Source organism: Ruditapes philippinarum, unplaced genomic scaffold (assembly GCF_026571515.1).
Source record: "Ruditapes philippinarum isolate M1 unplaced genomic scaffold, ASM2657151v2 ctg67_1_1_1_1, whole genome shotgun sequence".
NCBI lineage: Eukaryota > Metazoa > Mollusca > Bivalvia > Venerida > Veneridae > Ruditapes > Ruditapes philippinarum.
The window spans coordinates 603239-617604 of record NW_026859561.1 but is presented as its reverse complement, the minus strand read 5'-3'; the positions used below and the strand labels follow the sequence as shown (position 1 = coordinate 617604).

Here is a 14366-nt window from a genome sequence, read left to right as displayed (position 1 = left end):
AATTCCTTATAGCCAATCAAAATTTATCTTATGAATAAGTGTATGATAAAAGATTAAAAGAATTTAACTTATCAATACCCGGTATATATTATAAAAGAATAATCCTATTTAATTCTGTTTTTACTTTAATTTGATTTGAAACTCAATTAAAGTACAAATTACGTACTTCAAACCAACGCCTTTTTATATAAAATGTAAAGGTTGCCCACACATTTTCAAACAGATGCAATGTGAATAGATAAATTATGCTTGTTTATAATTTAAAACAGATTATAACTTGTCAGTTTGTTATCAATATAAAACTTTATATTTATAATATTTAGTAATATACACTATGTATGTTTATGTTTTCTTTAACCATTACCATGTTTTAGTTTATATAATATATATATATATATATATATATATATATATATATATATATATATATATATATTATATATATATATATATATATATATATATATATATATATATATATATCCAGTTATGTTACATGGTGAAATAACACCATTACCCAAAAAAAAAAAAAATACAAAAAATTGTTTTTTCCCTCTCTCTAAAATTTGTATGGGGGAATAAATTTTAGAAATTGTGGAAAAATATATACTTTTTTGGAAGGGTAAAGGGGCCTTAAAAAGCAGTTTAAAATTAAACAATCAACAGTATAGAGTCTGGTAAAGCTGTATTAACATACATCCCAGGATTGCTAATCACTGGTGTCATGTTATCATTGCCAAATAAACTACTTAACCCTTAATCTAATTGATTTTCAAATTGCCTTCATTTCACCTATTGTAAGCCTCGTATTTTTATAGCATTTATTGTTGATTCCTCATATTGTGCATACTTACAATGTACATTGAGAGAAATAATAATTATGTTATTTTATGAATTTGTGTAACAGATTTGCCTTGATTTGAATTTGGAACAATTCAGGAATTTCAAGAATAAAACAAAACAAAACAAAAACACAAAAAAAAATGAGCTTCTAACAGCATAGGGCCTGGTCATACTGTATTGTCAGATGTGCAGGCTGGCCTGGCTCTATACTGGTTGCCAAGGTTAATCAATTCTGATTCCAGAAGGTTATGCGTAATGTTAAGTAATAAGCATAAAAAGGGTACATAGAATTTAGCTTAAATCTGATGTATAATTTATATACAAATTTTGAACATTATGTCATAATAAATGAAAATATCATAATGAAAAAACGAAATAGCAGAAATAAATATAGATTGAATACAAACCAATGAAACTTTACCCATGATGTAATTATGAATGGGAAATTTGATATCATCAATGAAATAAATTCAGTTGAAATATAAATTGAATATTACAAGTTCTATATCAATACAGTGCTAAATTTGAATAACTTTGAACAATAATTTCAAACATTATTGTTGCTTGATATATTTCAATTTCTGTCAATTTTCTGTCAAGCCTTACCAACAATTAGTGGTAATATGTAAAAAAATAAAATATACCTTCATAAATAAAAAATAAGTAAAAAATGACATCATGAAAAAAAAGAAAAATAAATGAATAATTGATAATATAACCAAAATTACACCTGCTAAACTGATTATTATTGTAATACTATACTACTTAATACTACTATTTTCAAATGATATTATTAATCAATAAAAACAACAGATTTACCATTATTTCAAACTGTAAATTTTAACATTAAAATTCTCATTACATGACCTTACATATTAATACTATAAATTACTAACTATGTAGAAATTGTGATTTGCATTAAAATAAATAATAAACAAATATTATCTGATAACCAAGTCAGTTATACATATAAAATGTGCACTTTTTTATTCCAAAATCTTTAAAATATTAAAAACAGAAGTACATACAAAATAGCATTCAAGAGTATAATCCACCAGTGTTCAAATAGTTGACTTAAAAACTGAAGAAACAGATTTACGTGTCAATTAAAAAAAAAGCACGAGCCCCGATGCTTGAATTAAAATCGTTTTTCCTATCTTATTTTATAACAAACACTTTTAATAAACACTACACAATGGCATTAACGTAACTGATATCACTAAACTAAACATGGCCCTTTGTGCGATTATCTTTAGCAAAACAAAAGATTTTAAGTATTGAATCGCGACTCTTGAAAAGTAAACATAAGTTTTAACAATACATTTAAGATAAAAGCCCGACCAACATCACCATGGTTGAAATGGCATTTCGCTGTAAGACCCATTTCTTAATATCAGTCTCTATAAACGTTAAGGTAAACAATACCTCGAGATTTGTTAACTTCAACAATAGACTTAATTGTAGCCCAGATTTTGGAAGTCTTATCAAAAATATGGTGACAAAGCCTGCATTAGGAATTTCAGGTTTTAACAAACACATTTTTTTTTTATATCAGACAAGATAACGTTTCGTTTTCGCCCCAAAACTGATATGAAATTAAAAGGCAGCAATTATATTTCTGGCTGAATAAAGGGAAAAAACACATCCTCCGTAGGAGTGATATACACACGCATATATTTAAATAGTAAGTGTTATAATCAAAGCTTCTGTTAAAAAGTGGTACTATTTAAAAAAAAATTAAGATGCTATATGTTAAATCAAATTTGTCAGTGAAACTTAATAAGTTTGAAGTATGAAAGATTTTTGATAGGTTATATGGCCCAATACAAAGGGTTGTTTGCATATATAACCCAAACCATAAGACGAGGGTTATATTTAAAACTACCGTTTATATACAGCCAATATAATCTGGCAAGATGTATCAAATTCACAATACTGCAAACTACCTTTATTTGGGGAAAAAAATGTCAAAAATTGACAGCAGTCCTTAATATAAATGTCACAATTGTCCAATGAAAAGCAACATAACAATAAAGCAAGGACAACATGCACATCCCGTGAAAAACTGGCTGCTTCATTCCCCATCTTGATTTCCCTAAATTTTACAATGAACTGTTCCAAAATCAAAGTAAGACAAGTCCATTACACAGGATATTGGTGAAATATATCAGCAAATTTATGAAAAATCATTAACAAAACTTGTTAGAGTCACTATAATCAAGTTATTAAAATAATAAAAACCAACATTTTTTTCAACTAATTTTTGGGAGTGTAATTTTTTCAATCTCCAGAGTAGAAAAGTGCTTTTTAAAAAAAGAATTATATTAGGCAATGGTTCATTAATTGAGACTATTACAGATAAATATTGACAGAGAAAAAAAAATTAGTAGTACTACGCCTATCTACGCTATATTACCATCAAATATTATTTAATGTTTAGAAGGAAAAGATCATATCTGAAAAGATATTACATAGCAGTTACAACCCTATACATTTAAAACGTTTACAAATAAAATATTGGATTACATAAATGTGCAAATTGTTAATAACTTTTCACACCCTTAAAGCAAAACACTTTCTGAATCATGCCTGCTTTTATGAAATTTTAGGTAAAAGGTTTAATCCTTAACCTGTTGGAACAGAAGTGATAAGCCTTTGCCACTAGTATAGAGCCAGGCCAGCCTGCATAATCATACAGTCTGAGGAGGCTCCTTCCATGTGGCTGAATTATCTTAAAGGCCCATTAAGTCTCATAAATGCATGGAGTCAGACAAGGCTCTATACTGTTGGCTAATATCTGGATATTCCTAAAATGTTATGTTTTCACACAGTTCTAAAAACTGAAGTTTAAACTGAAGTTTGGACACATCTTTTTAAAAAAAAATCTATCAATTTAAGGGTTCAATAGTTAAAACATTCTCAAAAGTGAAAATACATGAATTAAAGCTAGTGTTAGGCACTTATTATCCCCAGACAGCATCACATTGACCAGGAATATTTAAGAAAGTGCTTAACTGCTCAACACAATTTCTTTACCTCATTTGAGTTTAATAATGCAGTACACTCCACAATGTTCAATACATTAGCGCAGTCATGAGTGTGCTTTATACATCAGTGCAGTCATGAGTGTGCTCTTCACATTATTGCAGTCAAGATTGTGCTTTTTACATTATTGCAGTCATGCATGTGCTCTATACTTTATTGCAGTCATGAGTGTGCTCTATACATTATTGCAGTCATGAGTGTGCTCTATACATTACTGCAGTCATGAGTGTGCTCTATACATTACTGCAGTCATGAGTGAGCTCTTTACATTATTGCAGTCATGAGTGTGCTATATATATTACTGCAGTAATGAGTGAGCTCATTACATTATTGCAGTCATGAGTGTGCTATATATATATTACTGCAGTCATGAGTGTGCTCTATACATTATTGCAGTCATAAGTGAGCTCTTTACATTATTGCAGTCATGAGTGTGCTATATATATTACTGCAGTCATGAGTGTGCTCTATACATTATTGCAGTCATGAGTGTGCTCTTTAAATTATTGCAGTCATGAGTGTGCTCTATACATTATTGCAGTCATAAGTGTGCTCTATACATTATTGCAGTCATGAGTGTGCTCTATACATTATTGCAGTCATGAGTGTGCTCTTAACATTATTGCAGTCATGAGTGTGCTCTATATATTAGTGCAGTCATGAGTGTGCTCTATACATTATTGCAGTCATGAGTGTGCTCTTTAAATTATTGCAGTCATGAGTGTGCTCTATACATTATTGCAGTCATGAGTGTGCTCTATACATTATTGCAGTCATGAGTGTGCTCTATACATTATTGCAGTCATGAGTGTGCTCTATACATTATTGCAGTCATGAGTGTGCTCTATAGATCATGACTGCAGTCATGAGTGTGCTCTATTACATTATTGCAGTTATGAGTGTGCTCTATACATTATTGCAGTCATGAGTGTGCTCTTTACATTATTGCAGTCATGAGTGTGCTCTATACATTGCTCTACTGCAGTCATGAGTGAGCTCTTTACATTATTGCAGTTATGAGTGTGCTCTATTTATTGCAGTCATGAGTGTGCTCTATAATTATTGCAGTCATGAAGTGTGCTCTATAATTATGCAGTCATGAGTGAGCTCTATACATTATTGAAGTCATGAGTCATGAGTGTGCTCTATACATTATTGCAGTCATGAGTGTGCTCTATACATTATTGCAGTCATGAGTGTCCCCTTTACATTATTTTTGCAGTCATGAGTGTGCTCTATACATTATTGCAGTCATGAGTGTGCTCTATGAGTGTGCTCTATTTATTGCCGTCATGAGTGCGCTCTTTACTATTATTGCCGTCATGAGTGTGCTCTATACATTATTGCCGTCATGAGTGCGCTCTTTACATTATTGCCGTCATGAGTGTCCCCTTTACATTATTGCAGTCATGAGTGTGCTCTATACATTATTGCAGTCATGAGTGTGCTCTATACATTATTGCAGTCATGAGTGTGCTCTATACATTATTGCCATCATGAGTGCGCTCTTTACATTATTGCCGTCATGAGTGTGCTCTATACATTATTGCCGTCATGAGTGTGCTCTTTACATTATTGCCGTCATGAGTGTGCTCTATACATTATTGCAGTCATGAGTGTGCTCTTTAAATTATAGCAGTCATGCATGTGCTCTATACATTATTGCAGTCATGAGTGTGCTCTTTAAATTATAGCAGTCATGCATGTGCTCTATACATTAGTGCAGTCATGATTGTGCTCTACACATTAGTGCAGTCATGTGTGTGCTCTATACATTATTGCAGTCACGAGTGTGCTCTTTAAATTATAGCAGTCATGCATGTGCTCTATACATTAGTGCAGTCATGAGTGTGCTGTACACATTACTGCAGTCATGAATGTGCTCTATACATTATTGCAGTCATGAGTGTGCTCTTTAAATTACTGCAGTCATGAGTGTGCTCTATACATTATTGCAGTCATGAGTGTGCTCTATACATTACTGCAGTCATTAGTGTGCTCTATACATTATTGCAGTCATGCATGTGCTCTATACAGTATTGCAGTCATGAGTGAGCTCTTTACATTAGTGCAGTCATGAGTATGCTATATACATTAGTGCAGTCATGAGTGTGCTCCTTACATTATTGCAGTCATGCATGTGCTCTATACATTACAGACATTATAGACCAAAAATATATTGGAATGAACAGATTATTCTTCAGTAAAATGATTTGTCTGCCTGGTTTATCAAAATATATTACAAAGTGTTTTACCTCTGTTTCATTCTGCATTCTTTCATTCACCAAAAGTCAAACAGGATCCACATTCTTCAGCCATATCTTGAATCAAATTTTGTAAACATCTCCATGAAACTTGGAAATATATTTTAGTTACAATTTAATATCATAATCTTAAACATATTCCAAGATAAACCTTGACAGGCAAGTTAACACACTAGAATTTTCATTGGTTAATTTCAAATTTTGATCTTCCAATCGGATGGCTGATGCTAGAGTTTCAGAGTGGTAAATTATCAAATTTTATTTATCCTTGCACCACTTTGTGTGAAAGTTATTCTTATTACAGCAAAACATACCTTTTTAACTAATTAGCAAAAGAGAAATTGTTTATTAAAAATTCACTACTGGAATTAATCTACAACCAAAAATTTATGGACCTGAAAGTTTGCATACAATACCATATCCATGCATTTTGTAGTCTAAGGATTGCTGGCCACGTGGGTTCAAACCCCATCATGGGTTAGCATTTGTTTCTCTAAGCAAGAAACTCATTAAACTGTTTGGTGTCTTGATATCTTAAATAAAAAACTTTCTTATTTTACCTTTTTAAAGTTAATCTTATATGAAGTAAAGGTAATAAACAATATTATAATTAGAGTATATTATAATTTTATTGCAACACAATTTTCCCCTCCATCACCTTTTACCAATAGGTCTCAACAAAAATGTTTTTTCTTATCACATGGTAAAGGTTGGACTGTTCTTACAAAAAGACAGGGCCGTAATTAGTTATTACTGTACAGAGGATTGTAACCGGGTTGGGGGGTGGGTGGGGGAGCGAAATTTCACATCATTTAAAAGAATAGGGGGGAATTTGTCTAACAACAACACTATTCATTAAGCATTCAATACTCACAATGTAAAGTATTACATACCAGTATATTTGATTTTGCAAAATATAAATTTCAATAAGATATTGAAAATAAAAATACAAATTTTTTTTTTTTTCCAAAATACTAGGGAACAAATATAAATTGTTAGGGGAAAGGAATGGGCTGAATTTCGGCAACGAAAAATGGTGAAATAACGGCCCAGAACAGTGAACACGTTACACACATTTCAAGTTTTACAATATCATTACAGTTGGGGATAAAAATCTTGCAGCACAATCACCATTATAAAATCTTAATATTAGTTATAAGTACTTACATAATGATATCATCAATGATTAATGAACATGGCTGTTTGTTTTGGCAGTCAACCTGTAGTCTTCTCCTTCTTAAAGTATTCTTGCATTATTCTTACTGGGTTTTTACAGTATTTTTTTCAAACAGCGATTATGTTATATTAAGTTAATTACCTGATACATATCTTTGTTACATCACTCTGTTTCATGCAAACCTAAATGTTCAAATTTTGGGAACTTCTTGATATATTTTAATATCAGATATAACAGGCCTATTCTAAAATTAAAATCAAGTTTTGATATCAGATAAAAATATTTATTACATAGTACACAAGTCTATTTTTTGTTTGATACTTCATTTGCTTATTTAAAATAATGATACGGGTAAAATGAATAGTCATCTGCGATGAAACAACATTCTAGCTTTACTGGTGAAGAACCAACAAATTTTCGCAAGCTAGCTAGTTATCTTCCTCACAAGGAGTCCCTGGCTGGATTTGAATCAATAATTGTGAGGCGCATGTTGTCGGAAGTCAGACTATAATCACTTGTCTATGGTCGCCCCAACTTATAATGACATTTTTTAACTGTTAGGAAAATAATGGACATTTTAAATGTTCTGAAATAAAAAACACTGCCATGAAAATAAACAAGAGCCGGTTGAACCAGGTGATACTCCCCAATAAGGTTTTGGACACAGAAAAGTATACCTCTGTAGTTTCAGAGTTATGTCACCGACAAAGTTCAAAGTGAAAAAATGAACAAAGGGCAATAACTCCAAAATTAGGCAAGGCACAGTTACAATTCTTGTCCACTGCACATCTACCGAATGAGATCTATCTACCTACAAAGTTTCATGTTGATACCTCTTGATGTTTTAGAGTTATGTCCAAGACCATAAAAGCAGACAGACAAACGGACAAAGCAGCAGCTATAAAGTCACCCTTCGGGGAAACATAAAAAAGATTTTCACAGCTATGAAAATAATTAAGATTCAAAGCCAGACACCACCATTATGTCCTTTTGATTGCAGTTTGGAACATCATATTTTTCTGCAGCAGAAAAATTGGAAATAAATGATTTATACAGTTTTGGTAGTGAAATCATGTGATCAAAAACAGCTATCCCAATTGGTACCAAAAGCATGCGCCATACCCAGAGGAAACTGTTTGCACAAAGGAGACATAAAACTGTTTTCAATATTTTAAGCAACTTTCCTGAAGATACATATTAAAGATTACAATTGATAAAGCCAGAATAAAGCCATTGTTATACCTTGACTTGTCCAGAAATTGGTTCCCAACCAGTTCCCTGCTGCAAATGCAGATCCATTTTAACTTCTATGAAAAACTGAAATAAAGAACCATTTACAATCAAAATACATAAAATAAAGAATGTTCAAAAAGGATAAAGAATCATTGAACTGCTATAAATCTAAATGCACTTTTGTCTGATATTTAAACTATCATTTTTCTTATTAAAAGGCAGCAGTGCCTCCAGAAGATAACAGAAAATCTGCTGTTGTTACTGTACAATTTATATAGCAAAATCTCTCTTTTTCAAATACATCAAATAGTTTTAAAACATTGCTTTAAAATTGTCACATTTTTTTTTTACATTTTTGTTTGGAAAATCCATCATATACCTTTTATTACAATACCAAATTATTTAATCTGGATAATTTCTATTACGATGTGAAGGTACAGGACAATATCTGGATCTGGGAAACATGGGATCTGCTTTGGTTTTATATTTGTTGTAATTTGTGAAACTAAAAAAAGTTAACAGTAATTTTCCTGCTTATATAACAGACTCTGATAAAGGTCCTCTTCCCAATTGAAATGTTCTTTAAAATCATGCAGTTTTTCCAATTATCTTAACTTAAACCTGCTTTTTTACTTCCCAAATTAGCAATTTTAACGTTAATTTTTTCCCAAAATCAAGAGGCTAAGGCCTCTTCCCAATTAAGTGAGAAAAATCACTGATTAATCACATCATATATATAATGATCAGTATATTGATTAGAGCTTTACCTGCCAACAGATTGACTAATTGGTTCTTTTAAATATTGCTACTTTTGCATACTATTTAGTTCTTCTACCCCGCTCACTCTAAATTGTCATCTCTTAAGGGTCATATGTGAAGTTTACTGTTAAATATCATTTATAACCTACTGTTTTTCAAGTTTGCTTAATTTTAATTTATACTGAAAAATATTTTGGTAAATATGCTGCATTAAGAAAAAGTAACATTAAAATTATTTATTGTATTTATTATTCAGCATCGATTTTGTTCATATTGTTGCTCAATTGTAATTTGTATTATCATGTACTGGTATTGTAATTGTAATAGGCATTATTATCATCTTTTTAGACCATTTTCATTTGGAATAGTCAGACCTTTCCCCAGAGTTGGTCTCTAATGGCCCTCATGTAATATTATACTTGACACTATCACTAACTATGAAATACAATCCAAGATGGGGCGTCCATGGCCTAGTGGTTAAGGTCCTTGACTTCAAACCACTTGCCCCTCACCGTTGTGAGTTTGAATCCCGACAGGGACTTTGGATTCTTTCAAGTGAGGAAGCTATTCAGCTAGCTTACGGAACGTCAGTGGTTCTACTCGGGTGCCCGTTTGTGCCTGAAATAATGCACGGAAGGGCACCTGAGGTCTTCCTCCACCAGTAAAGCTGGAACGTCGCGATATGACCTATACTGTGTTGATGTGATGTAAAACCCAAAACAAACAAACAAACAATCCAAGATCCTAGATATTTTGTGGCACATGATTATCTTGAAAAAATATGTGATTTTTACGGCCAATACTCAGAAAAAATCCCCTCCAAAAAAAAAAAGAAAAAAAATTAAATCTATTTTTTTTATCACAAGGAGAAATTGTGAAAGACATAAAAATAGGTATTTTATCACAATATAACAAAACAAGAGCTGTCCGTAAGACAGCGCGCTCGACTTTTTTATTGCTTGCCAATAAAAAAAGTTTTTGCAGTAAAAGGCAATACAAGAATCTCTGTATTTTTAAAGTGAACAATGGCCATGAGCATTAAGATATTTAGTGAAGAATTATTTTATTATGACATAATTTATGGTAAAGTGAACAAGTGGATAGGAATGAATTTTTTTAGATTTTTTAAGTTTTTTAGTGCTTGCCTATAATACAAAACATTGACAGTTAAGGGCCATAATTCAAATAAAATCTTTGACAGAATTACCTTCTCCTGGACATGTTTGGGAATCATGATTGTAAACAAGTATTCCAACTTTCAAATTAATATCTCAAACAGTTCAGTCAAAAAGTGGACTGGTACTAAAAAACTTAACCAAGATTCTAAGTCGATAAAAGGCCTTAATTTTTAAAACAAATCCTTGACAGAGTTACCTTCTCTTGCGTACAGATGGGGGTAATGATGTGAAATAGCATTAAAAGTTTCAAAGCAATATCTCAAAGGGTTAAGGCAATAAGTGGATTTTACCCATATTCAATGTATTTTCTAAGTCAAAAAGGGGCATAATTCTGTCAAAAACCTTGACAGAGTTATGTCCTCTTGTCTGTTGATGAAGGTCGTGATGGTAAACAAGTATGGTCAGTTTCAAAGCAATACCTCCAATGGTTTTGAAATAAAGTGAGGTGGTACAAAAAACTTAACCAAGCTCAATACACTTTCTAAGTCAAAAAAGGGCCATAATTCTGTCAAAAACCTTGACAGAGTTATGTACTCTTGTCTGTAGATGGAGGTTATGATGGTGAACAAGTATGGTAAGTTTCAAAGCCATACTTGTAATACTTCTGAAATAAAGTGGGGTGGTACGAAAAACTTAACCAAGGTGTGACGCCGACGCCGACGCCGACGCCGGGGCGAGTAGGATAGCTCCCCTTTTCATAGAAAAGTCGAGCTAAAAATGGACTGTTTTATTTATTTCTAACTTTTCCCCTTTTTCCTCTCTATGACATAATTTTTCCCTCTCCATGGGCTCTGCCATCATTCCCCTTTGAATGAAAAAACAAAACACAAAAAAACATTGAATTACAGTGTCTATTCTAGGATTTGAAAAACAGGAGGATTTTTGTTGAAAAGTGAGAATTTATTACATATGTTGGATCTTTTTCCTTATTTCTCTATGTAAAATTTTCCCCTGCCTCTGAAAAAAGTAGGGGGAATTCTCTCAAAAATATGAGTGAATCCTCCCCCCATCCCCCTAGAATAGACACTGAATTATCTTTTCTTTGTAATATCAGTTTCTGTGTTAGTAGCTCAATAGATAATGTCAAGATTGTTTTTTCGAGTAAAAAGGTCTGTAATAATGTATTTACACATTAAACCTGGCTACTGGTTGGGGACCACCAAAACCGGACAACCACCAAACCCGGACGGCCCCGAAAATGCTTAATTTAGTATTTTCTTTGTTCAGTGGTTGTCAGTCACTTTTTTATCAACAATAAGTGCATGTTTCTTTTAAAATTAAGTAAATAAATTTATTTCAACCTCCGTAAATGGTAATATTTTAATGTCTATTTCAAGAATGTTGACGTTGAAATTCGGGGGTCAAGAAAGCAATGCCTGACCTCATATACCAGCTATAATCATTTGCAGAGTGAATAATAGAATATCCAAAACTTCAGCATTTGTGGCTGACATATTGTATATCATGTTACAAATAAAAAATCTAAACACCCAAGCTTTTATCTGAATTAAATCACATCGTGTTCATATCTGTCCGGACACATGGTACTGTAGTGTAGACAATTTAGGTAATTTTGATACCCTCCTTGTCGAGCCAAAGATATAAGTGTCAATACAATCAGAAATAAACAAACTAGTTTTTTAGTTAGGAGAAAAACCTAGCTGAACTGTGTCAAATTGTTTGTTCTCTATGTTAAAAATCAAGAAATCTGTACGGAAAAATACACCAAAAGTGTCCGGTTGATGGTCTCCGACCAGTAGACCAGTATTCACAAATAAAACAGTTTTTACAAGAAAATGTGTAATTTTAAATTTGAATCGAAGGGAGAGTAATGCTGTTTTAATGAATTCATATGCATTCAAGAGTTATTGAACTTATTCTAATATCAAAGATAAAGAATTTGTGACTAGATGCATGAATTCAAAGCGACATATAGCTAGCTGATTTATATTATTGTGCGTATTATTGTGCAGTTCTATGAAAAAGACATCGAGATGAATTAAATTTCTTACCGTGAAAAAAAAATCTACTGATGATCTGCACTTCGTCTGCATTTGCGATGTACTGTAGGCCTGCACTTCTAAGATCATGTCATTTGCAGACACATTTTGGAACAGAAAATATTTGTTGTTACTTTATAAGTAAAACAAAAATACATAAATTATAAATGTTTTTGGAGAAAACGTGTGCTTTTAATTTGCAAATGGCTGATAAATATAAGGGAGATAATTAGGTTGTAAATGAATTATTTGATGGGTAATAAACCGCTAAATTTACTCCGCCGAGATTCGTACTATTATGGTTTGCGAATGGATAGTATTCCAATATCAAAAGGTGTCACCCCGGTACGGAATTAGACCCAGCCCGTTGTAGTCTAGAAAGTAGTTCTTTTAAATTTTGAAATGGCCTATTTCATATCATCTTAATTGATACTGGTTATATTTTAAGTATATCTTTAGTAATTATGTACATGAAGTTTCATTTCTGAGTACTTTAAAGGTTGTTTTTTATGTATTTTTGCAGGATTTCATTTCTGGGTGGAAGGTTTCATGAGGCACTATGCACAAGAATACACACCAGTTACTATTTGGAATATTCTATTAGTGATTACAGAAATTAAAAGCTGCAGAAAAACTCCAAGGGCTAATGTATTATTTTTTTGTGCTAAATTTACTTGGACTGCATTGGTGTTTAAAGAAATGGTCATGAAGTTTCGGTACCGGATTTGTTTTGTCCAGAATTTAGCCTTAAATGTGATGGATTTACTATAGGATATATGGGTCGAAAATTCAGTAGGCCGTGTCCAAAAGCGAGATTTTGACCAAAACATTGGTACATTAGAATTTGCTCAATACTTAACTTATCTCATTTGAATGATCTAAAGTCCTGTCACAAGTGTTGATTTTTTAATCAATACCAGGAACATGCATATCTATACTCAGTAATATATTCCCTGTCAAAATACGTATTTGTTTATCTAAACTGAAAGGAAGCCTGCCACATAGTTTATGTGTAATTTCCAAGCTTTCCTTTCATGGAAGTTCGAATGAACAATATGCCTTAAACTAGTTTGTGGGCTGTTTGCAAAAGCAAATAATCTTCACAACTCTGACAGCTTTTCCTGAATAAACTCTTGCATCTGACAAGGCTAAGCATTGGCTATATAAGTATTTACAACACTTTCCTTCTCCGTGCAGAAGCTAAAACTGGTTTGTACAAGCACTTTCCTGTGTTAATTTTGCATAAAAATCACAAAACTATCATTATGATTTTCAGCCATGTGAAGCAGGGAGTTTAAAGCATTGAAATATAATTACTGATTGGGGTATTTATCAAACTGAGTCACAACAGTCTTGATATATGGAGTCGTTTTTGTATCTGGTCCATAACTCTGTAATTTTGAAAGTGCTTGGCACAATGTACACAAGCATGAGAGCATATGTCTGGTGTGTGGTTTATATCATGAAGTTAAATATTATATTGACGCTAAAGGCTTTAAATGAAGACCTTCTTTATGTTCAGTCCATTATGCATTGTTCCATGATCTGTCTGATTCTAATTATCAGATTAGTGGATACAAAGATCCCTGACCTGTCTAATTATAATTATATGATTAGTGGATACATATCACCACAACCTATTTCTTAACAAAAGAACATATATTATTGTTGTGATTAAAGCTATTGTTATTCAAATAAAAGGCCAGAGTAGATATCTATCAATATTTTTGTAATTCCCTTAGTAACCATTCAAAATTTTAACAATAGGTCACACCAACAAATCAAACTTTAAGGATGAGTCTATTATTGCCAAGTTTAACAATAGGTCACACCAACAAATCAAACTTTAAGAATGAGTCTATTATTG

At 32.1% G+C, this 14366-nt stretch overlaps 1 protein-coding gene across 2 annotated transcripts in view; it reads right to left on the bottom strand.

The window, feature by feature from the left end:
* Positions 1-6228, bottom strand: part of LOC132756982 (transcription factor egl-13-like) — a 148827-nt gene extending 142599 nt beyond the window's left edge. Inside the window, exon 1 of one of the 2 annotated variants that reach the window (XM_060748130.1) lies at positions 6144-6228. The gene's annotated coding sequence lies outside the window, so the exon portion shown is untranslated. Of the gene's footprint in view, positions 1-1871; positions 2010-6143 lie in introns of those variants that run through there. The other variant, XM_060748132.1, reaches the window with a different exon arrangement.
* Between the last annotated feature and the right edge of the window lie 8138 nt (positions 6229-14366).